General features: G+C 45.3%; 1 pseudogene; it reads left to right on the forward strand.

Moving 5' to 3' along the window:
- The first annotated feature begins 12,990 nt into the window (after nt 1-12,990).
- On the forward strand, nt 12,991-18,841 carry LOC129704785 (elongation factor 1-alpha 2-like; annotated as a pseudogene).
- Nucleotides 18,842-19,319: the final 478 nt, after the last annotated feature.

Raw genomic sequence — 19,319 nt, forward strand, 5'->3', positions numbered from 1 at the left:
AGACCGCATCGTCCGTGGATCTGTTCGGACGGTATGCAAACTGCAACGGGTCCATGTTCCGAGGGAGGAAGGCGCAGATGTGTTTCTTCACCAGCCTCTCAAAGCATTTCATGACTACCGAGGTAAGGGCCACCGGACGGTAGTCATTCAGACAGGCTGGGGAGGTATTTTTTGGTACCGGTACAATGATGGATTTTTTTAAGCAGGCAGGGACCACGGACTTGTCCAGGGAGAGGTTGAATAATGTAGTGAGCACTGGAGCTAGCTGCGTAGCACAGGACTTGAGTACTCGCCCCGAGATGCCATCGGGCCTGCAGCTTTTCTCTCGTGTTCACCCGTGTCAGAGCCCTCCTCACGTCGTGCTCGGACAGCGAGAATGTGTGCACATTCCTCCCTTCAGCTTCGGTAGCCAGCCCGCTGGCGGTATTGTCGATAGTCGGCAGACCTGGGGTGGTGTTGCCCCTCTCAAGATTCTAGTATCTGGTGTCCTGACTACGGGTGCTGTCTGTACAGAGTTTGTACATTCTCCCCGTGATGCATGGGTTTTCTCCGGGTGCTCCGGTTTCCTCCAACACACCAAAGACATACAGGTTTGTAGGTTAATTGGCTTTGGCAAAATCGTTCCTAGTGTGTGAGATAGTTTGGTCATTGTTGGCGCAGACTCGGTGGGCCGAAGGACCTGTTTTTGTGCTGTATCTCTAAACTGAACAAAAGATCCCGCACAGCCAGGTCATTCTCTCTTCTCCCCTCTCCCATAGGGCAAAACATTATAAAGCACATACTACTAGATCCAAAAACAGCGAAGGCTGAATTTGCAATCTTCCAATCTACCTTGCTCAGGCTCTTGCACTTTTCTTTAGTTGGACTTTCTCTGTAGCTGTACATTCCACACTCTGTTTATTTTTCTCTTTTTGCACCACTTGCTGTTCTCATGTATGGCAGCTAAAACAAAGTTTCTCCGCTGTATCTTCATATACTTGACAAAAATAAATCAATGCTGATATTTCTCCTTTATCTGGAGATCCAAGGAACTACAGATACTAGAATCTTGAGCAAAACACAGTGCTGAAGAAACTTTCTATTTTTCCCCTTAGATGGCCAGGATGGCCTTCCCTTTTGCAATTTATGCTGATTTATCTTTTACATAATTTTAATTTCAAAATATATCTCTGTTATACCTTTGAATAAGTATTACATTATTTTTCTTAAATTAAACTATTTAGTCTGCAATTTGTTATGTAAAGGAAATACATTAATCGTCTACCTGTTCTGTCACTTTTATTAAGTTATATATTTCTCTGACAGTGCCTCTGCTGTAACATTTCCAGCTTTAAAAAAATGCATTGATGCAATCCAACTGAACTAGGAGTTTGGAGACACAAGAAAACTGCAGGTGCTGGAATCTTGAGTAAAAAAACAAACTGCAGGAGGAACTCAGCAGGTCAGGCAGCATCTGTGGAGTGAACAGATTAACAGCATTTCCATATAACCATATAACCATATAACAATTACAGCACGGAAACAGGCCATCTCGGCCCTACAAGTCCATGCCGAACAAATTTTTTTTCCCCCTTAGTCCCACCTGCCTGCACTCATACCATAACCCTCCACTCCCTTCTCATCCATATGCCTATCCAATTTATTTTTAAATGATACCAATGAACCTGCCTCCACCACTTCCACTGGGAGCTCATTCCACACCGCTACCACTCTCTGAGTAAAGAAGTTCCCCCTCATATTACCCCTAAACTTCTGTCCCTTAATTCTGAAGTCATGTCCTCTTGTTTGATTTCATGTCGGGACTTTCCTTCAAGCCCAGAAGGGTCCCGACCCAAGATGTTAACTGCTTATTCCCTTCACAGGCGCTGCCCGACCCACTGAATTCCTCCAGCAATTTAACTTCTGAACCAACGATTTTATCCTCTCTAACTTAAATTGGCATAACACCAATCTCTGTCCCTAACCACCCTCTCTTTGATGTGTACATCGTTAGTGATCTCATGTAATGGAATTCACAGCCTATTAATGATTAATAAAGAGCAAAAAACAGATTTAATATTTTTACCATTTTATTATCAGTATCAGAAGGTATTGAAACTGATAAGCAGTTGCTTAGATCGACATTTAACTCGATTAAATAATGTAAAGCTATACACAGCCCTTTTCCCTTGCAGTAACAAAAATGCATTTTTATCTGTTAGGGACTTTGTACATTCAACAGGTTATTGTCTTTGGAAGGAGAAGGAGTTACGTTTAAGGTCAATGTCCAGTCACCCTGAACTCTGGGTGGGCAGCTGGTCATGGGAATCTCAGTTGGAGTGGGACAGGGTTTCCTCTCCCTGTCACACCACCACCCCGACTCCCAGCCCTCCCGTTTAGCTCTCAGTCTCTGAATGCAGGAATCATCAGCAGGGGCAGTGGTTACTGCTGTTCCCCAGCAACACTGGACAAGGTGGGGCCGGGCGGCCATCTTGGGTGTGGTGAGGGAGGTCCCACTGGGCTCTCTCTCAGTGAGGGGGCTCCAGGATTCTAACCCAGCATCCGGGCAGTGGGATCAATGGGGGAACAAACCCTTACTCATACCAACCCAGTGAGTTAGATTTAGCTCTTAGGGCTAACGGAATCAAGGGATATGAGGGAGAAAGGAGGAATGAGGTACTGATTTTGGATGATCAGCCTTGATAATATAGAATGACGGTGCTGGCTCAAAGGGCTGAATGGCCTACTCCTGCACCTATTTTCTATGTTTCTATGTTTTCTCGGTTATAGTGGACAACCAGCAATAACGAACACCATCCCCCCTCCCCCCATTGTCTTTTCTAATGAGGATTTATTGTATATAATAAATAAGAGTCAACAATTTAATAACCTCAATACTAGTGCAAAAAAAGCCTAAAGTCCTTCCTGCAACCAAACACAGCCCATAGTTCATAGTTCGGGTTGTGTAATGTTCAAGAGTCTGATGGTTATTGTGAAGAATTTATTCTTGAAACTGGTGGTCACGGTTTTCAGGCATGGCCAGTGTGGTGAGGGTCTCTGATCATGCTGGCTGCCTGCAATAGTCCCTTTGATGAGGGGGAGGTAGGTTCCCGTGATGGGCTGGGTGGTCCACCATTTTTTATAATCTAATTTCATCCTGTTGGGTGTCAGATTCCGGTTTGCTCACGATAGGTTTATAAAGCCTTTAGACTTTTATAATTTAGGCTTTAGTGGTACAGTATGGAAACAGGTCCTTCGGGCCAGCGAGTCTCACCCCACCGACCATCACTCACCCCACACACTAGCACTATCCTACACACACTAGGGACAATTTACAATTTTTTAAAGAAGCCAATTAACCTACGAATCTGCAAGCCTTTGGAGTGTGGGAGGAAACCGGAGCACCCGGAGGAAACCCACACGGTCGCGGGGTGAAAGTACTAATTCTGTACACTCGAGGTCAGGATTGAATCCGGATCTCTGGCACGGTAAGGTAGCAATTCTACCACTATGCCACGACGCTGCCCCAATTCCCCTTCTCCGTTTGTGCGAGATGTTTGCAAGATTCAAGATACAAGCTACAACGAAGAAGTCCAGTCTTCTGATGGATAACTATCAACAATTGTTAAATTGCAAGCGTGAACTTGCTCTGTTGTTGCACAGTCCATCTGTTATTGAAGCTACCCTGTAATTTAAGAGGTGCGGCTTTGACACCAGTGGAGGCGGCAGTGAAGATCTGATTCACCAATGCAAATACATAATAAATTTAAAGTGAAATTGGCACATACCTTCCTGGGGCTCAGTCATGATAATGCCAGCTGGAAACCAACATGGACTCAGACTGGAGTGGAGTGATTTGCCTTCTGAACATGATGACATATTTTTAATATAATTTTCCAAAGCAATCTGTTCACCATGCCCTAGCACATGCAGTTTCCCCCTTCCATATTTATGAATCACTTTTGCTTCCTGTGATATTCCCACAATGGAAACTGCACATTTCCAGATAATTGAAAGACATGTGGGATTTTCCTGGGAATAACTCTTGCAGAAAACGCTCTTTCCTGGGTGTCTACCCAGGAATGCCACCACCACACGCAGTGAAATAACTACGCTGGAAGTTTCAGTCAGTGAGGTACAGACCACATCTAACCATTCATACTTCAACATCAATGTAACCTTTCATTGGTACTCTTCCAAAATAAGTTTTGAACAAGCACTTTTTCTGTGGATTGTTCAGCTCATGGTGAAGACTATGATTTGGAATGGTGGTCCTTTTGTATTAAAATAACAGCAATAAATGGAAATGGTTAGCCCTGAAAAATGTTACTTAACATTCACTACTGTGTGGGCTGCACTAGGGGGGCTGTGGTTTGCGGTAAGCACAGTAAGTGTACTATACAGAGTAATTGCAGATTTTGGGCCATTGGAGACAGAAGGGTATTGGCTTTATGCAGTGTCACTGATCCATGAGTAGTTACACTCTCTCTCTCTCTCTCTCTCTCTCTGCTGACTCAGCGATGTGCGTGTGCATAATCCCTTGCACTCTGAACCTCCAGTAGTGAGTCTTATTGTGTAAGCTTCCTCTGGAGCACCCAATGTTGAATGTTCATAAAATATTGATCATGATTAGCAGTCAGAATTAACGAACAACTGATATGCAATCTGGAAAACATACAACGTGTCCTTAAATCATACAATATTACACAGGAGCCTTGTGTATACTCAAAGTGGTCTACCCATGTATTGTATTGCATTGTATTGTATCGTATTGTATCGTGTTATATTGTATTGTATATGTTTAGTTTAGTTTGGTTCAGTTTAGTTTAGTTTAGTTTAGTTGGGTTTATTTTGGATCAGTTTAATTTAGAGATACAGCATGGAAATAGGCCCAACAAATCCACGCCGACCATCCATCTCCCATTCACACTAGTTCTATGCTATCCCACTTTCTCGTCCACTACCTACACACTAAGGACAATTTAAAGAAGCCAATTAACCTACAAACCCGCATGTCTTTGGGACGTGGGAGGAAACCGGAGCACCCGGAGGAAACTCACATGATCACAGAAAGAATGTGCAAACTCCACACAGACAGCATCTGAGGTCAGGTGGAACTTAGGTCTCTGGTGCTGTGAGGCAGCAGCTCCACCAGCTGAGCCACTGTGCTGCCCTATTCGTGGAGTTTACTTTTATCGTTTCATTAATGCTAACGATAGATGGATTCTATCAACATCCATCTTCAATCCCCCTGCACCTGTACCCACTATCACTTGGCAGCCTTTGTCCCTCCCGTAAATTTCTTCCCCCCCCACCCCCCCCCCCCCCACAACTACAATCAGTCTGAAGAAGGGACCCGACATGAAACGTTGCCTTACCATTCCCTCTATTGATGCTGCTAGACTCGCTGAGTTCCTCCAGTACCTTTGAGTTTTGCTCAAGGTTCCAGCTTCTGCAGTTCTTTTAGTCTCTATATTTACAGGGATGCTTTCTTCAGGGACATCCAAGTCTAATGCCGAATGCAGAGTAATGTTAATCGTTACTATTCCAATGTGGTCGGCAGCTGAAGGAAACTATTTCTACAGTACAATTTCTGTAACAACATATGAAGCATAGTAGCGCAGGGGTAGAGTTGCTGCCTTACAGCGCCAGAGACCCGGGTATGAGTATGGGTACTGTCTGTATGGAGTTTGTACGTTCTCCCTGTGACGGCGTGCGTTTTCTCCGGCTGCTCCTGTTTCCTCACACACTCGTTGTCGTGAGGAATGCATTTCGTTGTCTCTGTACTGTACACTGACAATGACAATTAAAATTGAATCTGAATCTGAAACACTCAAAAGAATGGTTCAGTTGCCTGATAACAGATGGGAAGAAACTGTCACTGAATCTGGAGGTATACATCTCCACACTTCTGTACCTCTTGCTTGATGGGAGAGGGGAGAAGAGGGAGTGACAGGGTGAGACTAATCCTTGATTATGCTTGGCCCGCCTAGGCCCATTGGATCTCTTGTCAATCAATACAACTCCCCTTCCCATTCCCACACTGACCTTTCTGTTTTGGGTCTCCTCCATTTCCAACAGTCTTTCAATGCCACGATAGTATGATATTTCTTTGCACCACTACATGAAGACCATTACCCAAACAAACCTCCCTTCCATTGACTCCATCTACACCGCACGCTGCCTCGGCAAGGCCACCAGCATAATCGAGGACCAGTTGCACCTTCTCCCCTCTCCCACCAGGCAAGCGGTAAAGAATTGTGAAAACGCACACCTCCAGACTCCGGGACAGTTTCTTCTCAGCTCTTATCAGGCAACTGAACCATCCTATCAACAACTAGTGAGCTGTCCAGAGCTACCATCTACCTCTCTGGAGACCTTTGAACTATCTTTAGTCGGGCTTTACTAGACTTAATCTTGCACTATACGTTATTCCGTTTATCATATATCTCTACACTGTAAATGGCTCGATTGTAATCATGTATAGTCTTTCCGCTGGCTGGTTAGCATGCAACAAAAGCTTTTCGCTGTACCTCGGTACACGTGACAATAAACTGAACTAAACTAATGTCCTGTGGTAGCAGCTTTGGTGTCCCTTGCCTGACACCTCCTGGCTCCGCATAGCTGATGGGTATCATGGCGATGGCGATAAGGGCCTGTCCCACTTAAGCGACCTCTTAGGCAAGTTTAGGAGACTCTGCGCTCGCCACAAGATCGCCACATGGTCTGCACATGGTCTCCACATGGTCTCCACATGGTCTGCACATGGTCTCCACATGGTCTCCACATGGTCTCCACATGGTCTCCACATGGTCTCCACATGGTCTCCACATGGTCTCCACATGGTCTCCACATGGTCTCCACATGGTCTCCACATGGTCTCCACATGGTCTCCACATGGTCTCCACATGGTCTCCACATGGTCTCCACATGGTCTCCACATGGTCTCCACATGGTGGTCGCCACATGGTCTCCACATGGTCTCCACATGGTCTCCACATGGTCTCCACATGGTCTCCACATGGTCTCCACATGGTCTCCACATGGTCTCCACATGGTCTCCACATGGTCTGCACATGGTCCACATGGTCTGCACATGGTCTCCACATGGTCTGCACATGGTCTGCACATGGTCTCCACATGGTCTCCACACGGTCGCTACATGGTCGCAGGTGGTCTCCTTCATGGTCGGGAGGAGTTCCCGCATTCTCAGTATGGAGAAAATCGATACTTTTGAAGTCGTAGGTGCGGTGGTAGTGGGGTTGCCATGTCGTTCGTTGTAGGTAGTCGAGGTAGTCGTAGGTAGTTTTAGTTAATCTCCTTTGCTGACCGGGCATTTTCATTGGCTCATTGGGGGGAAAAAAACGTAAGCACGAGTTTTCAGAACCAAGGAAAACCGACCGGTAATGTTAAATGCCCGCTAAACTTCACAGCTGTGTATCTCTGGCTTATTAAAAGTTGTCTAGCTTCTTAAAAGTGTCTCCACTCAGTCTTCCCCGCCCCATTCACCCAGCTTCTCCGCTCTTTTAAAGGACTAACCGTACACTGTGCTAGCCGTCTTTAAAACTTCCTGTTTATTGTGGGTATCACCTTGGCTTTGCGCAGTGTGAATTTCAGACAGCGCTCCCCCGCTTTTCCTGGCCCCCGCCTTTGCGATGTGTTTGTGTGTGCGTTCCGCTCTGACGGTCGTTCCAGCTCGCGGTTTTTCAGGCGAGTGCCCCCCCCCGCTGAAAAGTCGTGTAAATGGGAAAGGCCCTTTAAGCAATCACTTAGCGAGCGTCAATGGTTGTGCTGTCTTGGCTCTCATGCTTCACTGAGTTGGCAAGTCAACGGACTTTTGTGGGAGAATGATTTATCCATTTTAAAATCCTAATTGAATAATACTCAGAAAGCAATATTTATGACGTGGGGGTGATTTAGTTGGCTGTGAGCAAAGGTTTTGCTGGTACTCTTAAGGATTGCCAGCGAAGGTACCTATCAACCTAACGTTAATTCTTTTCTTTCACTTCGTCACGGTGGCGCAGCAGTAGAGTTGCTCCCTCACAGAGCCAGAGTCCCGGGTTCGATCGTGACCATGGGTACTGCCTGTACGGAGATTGTATGTTCTCCCTGTGACCGCGTGGGTTTCTTCAGGGTGCTCCAGTTTGCTCCCTTGTCCCAAAGACATGCAAGGTTGTAGGTTGACTGACTTCGGTAACATTATAAAGTGTCCCTAGTGTGTAGGATAGTGTGCGGAGAGATCGCTGGTCGGTGCGGACTCAGTGGACAGAAGGGCCAGTTTCTGCTCTGTATCTCTAAAGTCTAAAGTAAAGTAACATCTTTGCTGAATCACATCTTTGGGACGGGGGAGAGCATTCAGAGAGAGAAAGTGGTCACGCACGGGGAGAACGTAATCTCCACATATGGAGATCATGATGAAACGCAGGTCTCTGGAGTTGTAACTGTTGTGCCTTCATCCTTTCCTAGCCATGATCATGGATACATCTGACCTCATCTCCAATGTGTGCTGAATACATTTTTAGATTTGATTAGAACTAACTAAGAACAGGAAACACAAGCAGGTGCATGTCATTCATTCCCTTGTGCTTGTTAGACATAGAACATGGAACATAGAACAGTACAGCATAGGGACAGGGCTTTTGGCCCACATTGTCTTTGCCCAACATGATGCCAAGCCAACCTAATTTCATCACTGCACATGATCCTCTCACCTCCGTTCCCTGCATAGCCTTGTGCTTATCTAAAAGCCTCTTAAATACCACAGCCTTCCACCACCACCACCCCGGGCACTCAACATCCTCTGTAAACAACTTGTTCTACACACCTCCTTTAAACAGTGTTCCATTCCCATTAAAGCTATGCCCTCCAGTTGTTGGCATTTCCACCATAGGAAACAGGTACTGGCCGTCGATGCCGCCTATGCTGTTGATATTTTCCTATACTTCTATCAGGTCTCCACTCAACCTCTGGTGTTCCAGGGAAAACAATCCAATCCAAGTCCAAACTCTCCTTATAGCTAATACCATTCAAACCAGACAGCTCTCTGCTTGAGTCTGAAGAAGGGTTCTGCCCCAAAACGTCACCCATCCTTTTTCTCCAGCGATGCTGCCTGATCTGCTTTAATCCAGCACTTGGTGTCTATCTTCAGCTTTATGGTAAACCTCATCTGCACCCTCTCCAAAGCATCCACATCCTTCCTGTAATAGGATGATCAGAACTGCATGCTGGGTTCCCCCAACACTATGTGTCTTGCTCTTCCCATATTTGAGCCCATTAGCATCTATACTCAGGCAGAGTCAATTCAAGTTCAAGTTCAAGTGAGTTTATTGTCATGTGTCCCTGTATAGGACAATGAAATTCTTGCTTTGCTTCAGCACACAGAACATAGTAGGCATTTACTACAGAACAGATAAGTGTGTCCATATACCATAATATAAATAAATACACACATGAATAAATAAACTGGTAAAGTGCAAATAACAGAAAATGGGTTATTAATAATCAGAGTTTTGTCCGAGCCAGGTTTAATAGCCTGATGGCTGTGGGGAAGTAGCTATTCCTGAACCTGGTTGTTGCAGTCTTCAGGCTCCTGTACCTTCTACCTGAAGGTAGCAGGGAGATGAGTGTGTGGCCAGGATGATGTGGGTCTTTGATGATACTGCCAGTCTGTTTGAGGCAGCGACTGCGATACATCCCCTCGATGGAAGGAAGGTCAGAGCCGATGATGGACTGGGCAGTGTTTACTACTTTTTGTAGTCTTTTCCTCTCCAGGGCACTCAAGTTGCTGAAATAAGCCACGATGCAACCGGTCAGCATGCTCTCGACTGTGCACCTGTAGAAGTTAGAGAGAGTCTTCCTTGACAAACTGACTCTCCGTAATCTTCTCAGGAAGTAGAGGCACTGATGTGCTTTCTTGATAATTGCATTAGTGTTCTCGGACCAGGAAAGATCTTCAGAGATGTGCACGCCCAGAAATATGAAGCTCTTGACCCTTTCAACCATAATATAAATGGGGTTGTGGGTCCTCCTCCTACTCCTTCCAAAGTCCACAATCAGTTCCTTGGTTTTGCTGGTGTTGAGGGCCAGGTTATTGTGCTGGCACCATATGGACAGTTGCTCGATCTCTCTTCTATACTCATCCCCATCAGTGATACGGACCACAACAGTGGTGTCGTCAGCGAACTTGATGATGGAGTTCGCACTGTGACTGGCTACGCAGTCATGAGTATAGAGTGAGTACAGCAGGGGGCTGAGGATGCAGCCTTGAGGTGCTCCCGTGCTGATTGTTATCGAGGCTGACACATTTCCACCAATACGAACAGACTGTGGTCTGTGGATGAGGACGTCGAGGATCCAGTTGCAGAGGGATGCGCAGAGACCCAGTTCTGCGAGTTTGGTAACCAGCTTGGAGGGGATGATTGTGTTAAATGCCGAGCTGTAATCAATGAATAACAGCCTGACATATGTGTTTTTGTTGTCCAAGTGGTCCAGAGAGGAGTGGAGGGCCAGCGAGATCGCATCCACCGTTGATCTGTTGTGGCGGTAAGCGAACTGCAGTGGGTCCAGGTTTTTGTCAAGGTAGGAGTTGATTTGCTCCATGATCAACCTCTCAAAGCACTTCATCACCACCGGTGTTAGTGCCACAGGTCGATAGTCATTGAGGCACGTCACCTTACTCTTCTTGGGCACTGGTCTAATTGATGCCCTTTTAAAGCAGGTGGGGACCTCAGACCTCAGAAGTGAGAGGTTGAAAATGTCCGTAAAAACTCCAGCCAGTTGGTCCGCACAGGTTTTTAGAACACGACCGGGTATACCATCAGGTCCAGGCGCTTTTCGGGGGTTTCACCCCTCTGAAGGATTTCCTGACGTTGGCCTCTGTGACTGAGACTGAAATATCGTCACAGCAAATGGGGGCTCGGGAAGGCACATCATTATTCTCCCTATCAAAGCGTGCGTAGAACGCATTGAACTCGTCAGGGAGTGATGTTTCACCGACATTCGAGCTGCCTCCTGGTTTCGCCTTGTAAGAGGTGATTGCATTCAGGCCCCGCCACAGCTGCCGAACATCTGTCTCATCCTCCAGTTTGGAGCAGAAGTCCCTTTTGGCCTTTTTGATGGCCTTACCAAGGTCGTATCTGGACTTCATGGAGGCCACTGTATCATCGGAAGTGAATGACCTGTGTCTGGACTTCAGAAGAGTGTGGATCTCCAAGTTCATCCAAGGTTTCTGATTGGGAAAATCTCGGAAGGTTTTTGTAGGGATGCAGTCCTCCACACATTTCTTAACGAGGTTACGAAGATGAGCCATTTGGACCATTGTGATAGTGAGGAAACGTTGGGTTTGCCTCTAACCATTGCAACATCATCTTGGCTGCAGGAGTCCTTGTGAGGTATGTCTGAATATCGTCTAGCACCATCAGCTACACAATGATTCAATGATACTTTATTGTCACATGTACCTAGGTAGAGTGAAATTCTTTATTTTTGCATAAAATACACAAAGTCCGCAAATAGTCACCATTTATCTGGCACCCACAAAGTTGAAAGTACTTATTATAGTCCCGATAGTCCCTCCTTGTTCTCGGCGCCCCCCTGCCCCCCCCCCCAGGTCCCTCACGTTTCTTGTGTAGGAAGAAACAGCAGATGCTGGTTTAAACGAAAGATCGACACAAAATGTTGGAGCAACTCAGCGGGACAGGCAGCATCTCTGGAGAGAAGGAATGGGTGACTTTTTGGGTCGCGACCCTTCCCACCCTGTTGTGTCTGCCCTCTTTCTTCTTGGCGGCTTCCTCTGACCTGGCGGGTCTCAGCAGCCGACCCCCTTTCTCCGCAGCTCGTCCTCGACCCCACCGCCTCTCCCCTCATGCGGTTCGCTTAGCGAGCCATCCCTTTCCTGTCTGACCCTTCAGTCTCCATGCTTGGGAAGGGTGGGCTCACACAGACAACCTTGAAGGTGCGAGAGGATAGAGTCCCATCAACATCCCCTTTGACCTACCCCTTCCTGGTCCACACTGGGGCCTGTAATTAGTAAGTTCACTGCAAAACTATGAGTTGTGACCATTTTTCAGACTTAGATGAAGCAACACTTCATCACAGGTTGCTGCACCTCTTTCACTATTTCAGCAGGGACCCAATAAGGAGGTGAGTGGACAGGTTGGAGTCCCCCCCGAATGGCTGATCTTGTGCCTGGCTGTTAACACCCCAGAATCTTGTTGCTTCTATTCTAGATATACTATTTTGGGGGTTTTGTGGTTTTCCACAAACATAGTAAATAAAATGCATAATATTAATATTTAAAAGAAATATTGGAATTTGAGTTTCGTTGTCTGTGGTCATTCAAAATGGTTTAAGGGTCTCTGAACTTTTCCTTTCAGGATGAATCATTCTAATCGTTAACTAAATGAATTGGACAAGGCTCCTTAATTGGATATTAATGATTCTAATTTGTAACATTGGTCTATGCTGGACCACAGAGTTTGAAGGGGTTAGGGTGATATAAAAGGAGGATTTTTTTTTTTTAAGCTGGCAAAGACATTTTCTTATAAAGGGGAAATGACACAGAAGAGAGTAGATAAGAGAAGTAGATAAGGATAGAGGAGGATTTTCACCGCCGGGGTTCGGCGTGGGCGTTCCATCAGCTCGGCGAGAGGGCCTGAGCATCGGGCCGCCCGTGGTGGCGACTGCGGGTGCTCGGAAGGCCCCGACCATGGGTGAACATCTGGGAAGATCGGAGGGGAGGCTGGCTGGACTATGGTGCCTTCCTCACCTTGGTGCCATTATGTTATGTTGTGTCGTGGACTTTCTGTGTTTGTGCTTTTTTTTTAATTCTTTTTTTTTTTAAATATGTTTAATTATTTATTATTTATTTATTTTTATGATACTGACTGTAAAGGGAAATTCATTTTGTTGTCTCTAATTGAGACCATGACAATAAATTTGAATACAATACAATACAATAAGGGGGAGGGAGGAGGGGAGAGGGTTACACACTCTTCTCTGTGTTGTGGCATCATGAGCAAAGAGAAAACCCATGTTAATATAGTAGTCATTGGCCACGTGGACTCTGGTAAATCTACCACCACTGGCCATTGATCTACAAGTGTGGAGGTATTGACAAGAGGATGATTGAGAAGTTCGAATGAGAAGCTACAGAGGTGAACTATTAAGTGTGAGATTCTGGTTTTGGGAAGCCTTTGCTCCTACTGTGGTAGTTGTTCTTCTGTGTGAGCAGTTGTGTTTTGCTGGATATTATGATGACCTGTGAAGGGATAAGACTCCCTTTCGATAGTCAAGTTCCAACATAACAGTTTAATGTTATTCCCTTCAGTTTTGCTGGATATTAAGACAACCTGTGAAGACTCCTTTTCAATAGTCAAATTCCAAGATAACATTTCATAATTTATTAGCATAGGAATTTGAGGTTATAGAAATATCAGTTTATTTGGCAACTGTCTAACAAGGTGGGCTAAATATTTTCAAAAAGCTGAATATTTACCTTGAAAATGCAGATCTGAAACAAGCAGTCCTCTTTAAATTGCAGTGTGTACAGAATTCTAATTAATGGCTTAAATAGAGTGGATTTATATTTATGATTTTAAAACCAGCTTCTTTTTCTAGGAATAAATACGTTTTTTTTTGTCTGGACAGTCTGTCTTCTTGCCGCCTTGTTCCTGCATTTGGCTTTTCTACACTTTGATTACTCTGCCTGCGGAAAAAGATCCCAAATCTGTAATTTTACTTGTCACTTCGTTTTATAGCAATTTGAATTGGCAAAAAAAAACCAAATGTTGTTGGCTTTAACTTCAATGCCTTCCCTGTGTTATTGGAGAATGTGTTTTGTTTCCGCCAGTGGCGGACTGGGTCTAAAAATATTGGTTGCCAGGAGACAAAGGGGGCCCACTTCATCAGGGGCCCACTTGGCATCGGGCAAGCTGACACCCTGGCCAGTCCACCACTGGTTTCTGCCATTTTGGCGCATAGGAAGGGAATTTCAATGGCTGTAACCAAGCTGTCAAACTTTTAGCTTCTAATTTAATCAGTGCAGTTGATGAAATATTTTATGGTGTGTAAATACAGTAGTAAGCTCACACCTTTTAAAATTTCATAATTGGTTCCTTCCCGCAACACACCAAGAAGTTGTTTATCAGATGCAAGCTGTCACATTCCTTTTTTCCATTATAGAAATTATCTTCAATGGAATGTACATGTGTTACTAAAGGAGAATAGGGGGGGGGGGGGGGGGGGGGGGGGGTGGTGGCCCTCAGTGAATCGTGCAGAACAGTGGAGGGATGTGGATTTGGAGAGGATGTTGCCACTAGTGGGAAAGTCTAGGACCAGGGACCATAGCCTCAGAATAAAAGGATGTTCCTTTAGGAAGATGAGGAGGAATTTCTTTAGTGGTGGAATTCATTGCCAAAGAAGACTGTCGAGGTCAAGTCAGTGGATATGTTTAAGGCAGAGATAGATAGATGGAATCTTGATTAGTACAGGTGTCAGGGGTAAGGGCAGGAAGGCAAGAGAATGGGTTTAAGAGGGAGAGATAGATTGGATGGTGGAGTAGACTTGATGGGCTGAATGACCTAATTCTGCTCCTATCATTTATGAACTTATGAATGACTAGTTTCTTATTCCTTGCAGGCAGGAGTAAATGGTCTTCTATTTTATAGTTGGGTAAAGGGACTTTCAAGTATGCATGGGTGCTGAACAAACTGAAGGTGGAGAGGGAGTGTGGTATTACGATTGATATCTCCCTGTAGAAGTTTGAAACGACCAAGTACTACATGACTATTATTGATGCACCTGGTCATAAAAAACATGGTCACTGGGCTGTCTTTGGTATTTTCTCCAGAGATTTTGCCTGGCCTGCTGAGTTACTCCAGCATTTTGTGTCTATCTTTGGTGTAAACCAGCATCTGCAATTCCTTTATATCACATTTGTGTAGTGAATCTTTGTCGGTGTACCGCTGCTTGCTGTAGGCTGACTGTGCAGTGCTGATTGTGGCCATGGGGATTGGTGAGTTTGAGGCTGGCATTTAGAAGATCGGGCTGACCAGGAGAACATGCGCTGCTGGCCTTCACACTGGGGTCAAGCAATTGATCGATGGAATCAACAAGATGGACTTCACCGAGCCCCACTACAGCAGCAAGAGATATGAAGAGATTGTTAAAGAAGTGAAGAACTGCAGATGTGGTTTTAAGCCGAAGATAGACACAAAAAGCTGGAGTGACTCAGCGGGACAGGCAGCATCTCTGGAGAGAGGAAATGGGTGACGTTTCGGGTTGAGACCCTTCTTCAGAGTGAGCACGTACATCGAGAAGATTGGGTACAATTCTGCAACTGTGGCTTTTGTGCCAATTTCAGGATGGCATAGTGAAGAAAGGGCCTCGACCTGAAATGTCAAATATTCCTTCTCTAGAGATGCTGTCTTCCCTGCTGAATTACTCCAGCATTTTTTATCTATCTTTTGCATGGTAACAACATGCTGGAGCCAAGTTCAAATGTGAGTGACTATTTTATTTTTTTGCCATTTGGAAAAGGAGTGATGTTGACTCCTGGTTATCTAAATGATGTCCCAATGACAAAGCTGATTTATATTTGTACCAACTTTAGCCTTTCTGCTCGGATTGCAAGCATAGCCCTGAGCTCCCAGCCACCTGTCACTTCAATTTTCCATCCTGTTCTGACCCTTCTTTGAACTATTCCAACAAAACCAGACTCAAGTGCCCAGAGGAACCTCTTCCAACAAGACATTAAGCACTATAAGCAAGTTATTCAAACCTTGCCCATTCACAGCCATACAGTGCCTATGCCCCATCTACACTAGTCCTACCTGCCTGCTTTTGGCCCATATCTAAACATACCCTATCAATGTACCAGGCTAAATGCTTCTTAAATGTTGCGATAGCACCTGCCTCAATTACCTCCTCCGGCAGCTCGTTCATTGCACCCACCACCCTTTGTGTAACTTAAATAAAAGCTACCCCTCAGGTTCCCATAAAATCTTTCCCCCCTCACCTTAAACCTATGTTCTCTGGTTCCAGATACATCCACTCTGGCCAAAAAATCTGTGTTTACTCGAACTATTGCTCAAATCAATCATTTCAGTTTATTAAAACTGAAGATTCCCAATGGAAAAGCTATTAGCTTTCACTTTGGTCTCCAATGATGCTGCCCTGACCCAAGTATAGCCAGCACTTTTTGTTTTAAATTTCATCGATTTGTGTTAAACTGGGAATGAATTAAAGTTATATTTAACCCTCCTGAAAACTTTTAGTCTCTGTTCACAAAAGGGGATGTGAAATACCCAACAAGGCAGGTTGGGCCGAGGTGGCCTGTTTCCACACTTGATGTTTCTATAATTCTATAACTCTTAACACTCCTTTCCTACTGTGTTAGATGCCCTGGTTCAAAGGCTGGAAAATGGATGGTAAGGAAGGCAATGCCTCTGGCACAACCCTGCTGGAAGCTTTTGATGTTATCCTGTCCCCAATAAGTCCCACAGACAAACCTCTTTGTCTCCCCCTGTAAGATGTCCACAAAATTGGAGGTAGGTTTGCTTCCTTCATCCATCCTAACTTCTCATTATTACTTGCATTGGGGAAGAATTGAACTGTGACCTCTCTCCTCCCCCCCCCCCCCCCTCCATGGTCTTCCTACATCCCTTCAGGAATTGGCGACTGGTGGTGACTTTTGCTCCTGTTAATCCGTCCACTGAGGAGAAACGTGTGGAGATGCAACACGAGGCTTTGGCAGAAGCTATGCCAGGGGACACCATGGGGATCCACGTGGAGAACGTGTCCTTGGAGGATATTGGCCACTGGAACGTAGCTGGAGACAGTTAGGATGACCATCCCTCCTCTGGAGTCGGGCTGTTTCATAGCCCAGGTGCACAGATCAGGTAAGATGGTTTACATCAGCGAACGTGACTTGTCGTATTCCAAAGCATTATCAAAGTGCCTGGCAAAGCCAGAAACCTTGGGGTAAATGTCCAGAAACATAAAGGCAGGAATGCTGATAGCAGAGTTTTATGTTTACATGGGCTAAGACATTAGCAGGCAGGGTGGTAAACTCAATGTTGGATACAGCTGGGGCAGAGGGGAATTCTTGTGTTCTGTTGCTGTAGTAACATAGAGATGAGGGAGGACATGGAACAGTACAGGCACAGGTCCTTCAGCACACTATCTACATGGAACATGATGCCAACTTCAACTAATCTCTGCCTGCACATAATCCATGTACCTCCATTCTCTGCACGTCCATGTGCCTGTCTATAAGCCTCTTACATGTCCTGAACACCTGGAGGTGTGTTCTAGGCACCAATCACTTCCTCTTTAAGTAAATAATTTAAAACTTGCCCCACACATCTTCTTTAGGTTTTGGTCCGAAACGTTGCCTATTTCCTTCGCTCCATAGATGCTGCCTCACCCGTTGAGTTTCTCCAGCATTTTTCTCTACCGTCTTTAAACTATCCTCCATTTGCCTTGATGCTATGCCCTCTCGTCTGAGACATTCCACTCTGGGGAGAGAGCTTCTGACTATCTATCCTATATATGCCTCATCATTTTGTGTAATTCAATCAGGTTTGCCCTCAGCCTCCAGAGAAGACAATCTAAGTTTGTGCAACCTCTCCTTGTAGCTAGTGCCCTCTTATCAAGGCAGCATTCTGGTAGACACCGTCTGCACCCTCTCCAAAGCCTCCATGTCCGTTCTGTAATGGGAGTGACTGGAACGGCTAGCGGAATCAAAGGGTATGGGGAGAAGGCAGGGACGGGGTACTGATTGTGGATGATCAGCCATGATCCTATTGAATGGCGGTGCTGACTCGAAGGGCTGAATGGCCTACTCCTGCACCTATGGTCTATGTATCTAACGGCACACAATAGTCCAAATGCAACCTAACCAAAGGGCTGTAAAGCTGCAACATGAAGAAGATAATTGTTAATTGACAAGGCAAACTTTGGTTTGTGATAATATTTTGTGCAAACAAATTCATGCTATGTTTTTCATTCGATTGACTTCATTTGGCACACTTGGTCACAGTTCAATTCTTCCCCAATGCAAGTAATAATGAGAAGTTAGGATTTTCATCTGCAACTTGGCATCCACTGATGTAGATATTTGGAGTTTCACAAAGAAGATTCACGATGGAGGTTATGATCTGACCTGTCTCGGTGCAGTGAAAATGCTGCATTAAGGCCCTGTCCCTCTTTCGCAACCTAATTCACGACCTCTGCTGAGTTTGCCCTGGACTTGTAATCGCAGCATGGTCGTCACGAGATCGTAGGTAGGTCGTAGCAGGTCGGGATGCTAGTTGTAGGTACTCGTGGCATCAAGTAGGTCGCGGCGTTTTTTTCTAGCATGATGAAAAATGCCCACGATAAAAAAAGGTTGTGAAAGTGGGGCAAGCCCTTTACAGCCACAGTTCCCTTTGACCATATTGCTTTTCAGGTGATCAATTCTGAACCACCCTGGGCAGATCAATGTTGGCTGGTCCCCTACACTGGACTTGCACACAGCACACGTTGCTTGCAAGTTCTCTGAACTGACTCAGAAGATAGATCTTCTATCTGACAAGGAATTGGAGGGCAACCCTAAATACTTGATTCTGGAAATGCTGCCATTGTTTTGATGATCCCAGGGAAGCCCATGTGTGTGGAAATGTTCTCTGCTTACCCTCCTCTTGGTGAGAGCCTCACTAAACTCGGAAGAAATGAAACTGAAATATGCCAATGTATCCATCTGCAGTTTCAAAACCTGTCCTGCAATAAAGCCTTTAAAAATGGCCTTTCAAGTTGTAGCATCTGAATTTTCAGTTGGGGTGTGCGTGGGCAATTACCCAAACTGAAACTAGATGGACCACTCTTAACAAGAGTAGAGTAAATTGTCACATGTACTGACAATAGAAGAATGAAATGCTTCCTTGCAGCAGCTTAACAAGCCTGTAGCAATATATAATTTTAAAAATACGGTAAATGGATCATTTTAATACCAGCCACATAGGAACTGCTGAGACTGAATCATGTTCAAGAGAATGATTATTGGAGGAGAAATCTATTCTTGAACTTGGTGGTCACAGTTAAAGTCCTGCAAAAGGCATGGGTTAGGTGAGTGGCATGGTGACACAGCGGTAGAGTTGCTGCCTTACAGCGCCAGAGACCCAGGATCGATCCTGACTACGAGTGCTGTCTGTGCGGAGTTTGTATTTTCTCCCCGTGACCACATGCGTTTTTTTTCCAGTTTCCTCCCACATTCCAAAGACGCGTGTGTGTTTGCAGGTTAATTGGCTTCTGTAAATTATCCCTCGTGTGTAAGATAGAAAGGGTGTAGCAGTGATTGCTGG

This window comes from Leucoraja erinacea, chromosome 16 (genome assembly GCF_028641065.1).
Source record: "Leucoraja erinacea ecotype New England chromosome 16, Leri_hhj_1, whole genome shotgun sequence".
Taxonomy (NCBI): domain Eukaryota; kingdom Metazoa; phylum Chordata; class Chondrichthyes; order Rajiformes; family Rajidae; genus Leucoraja; species Leucoraja erinaceus.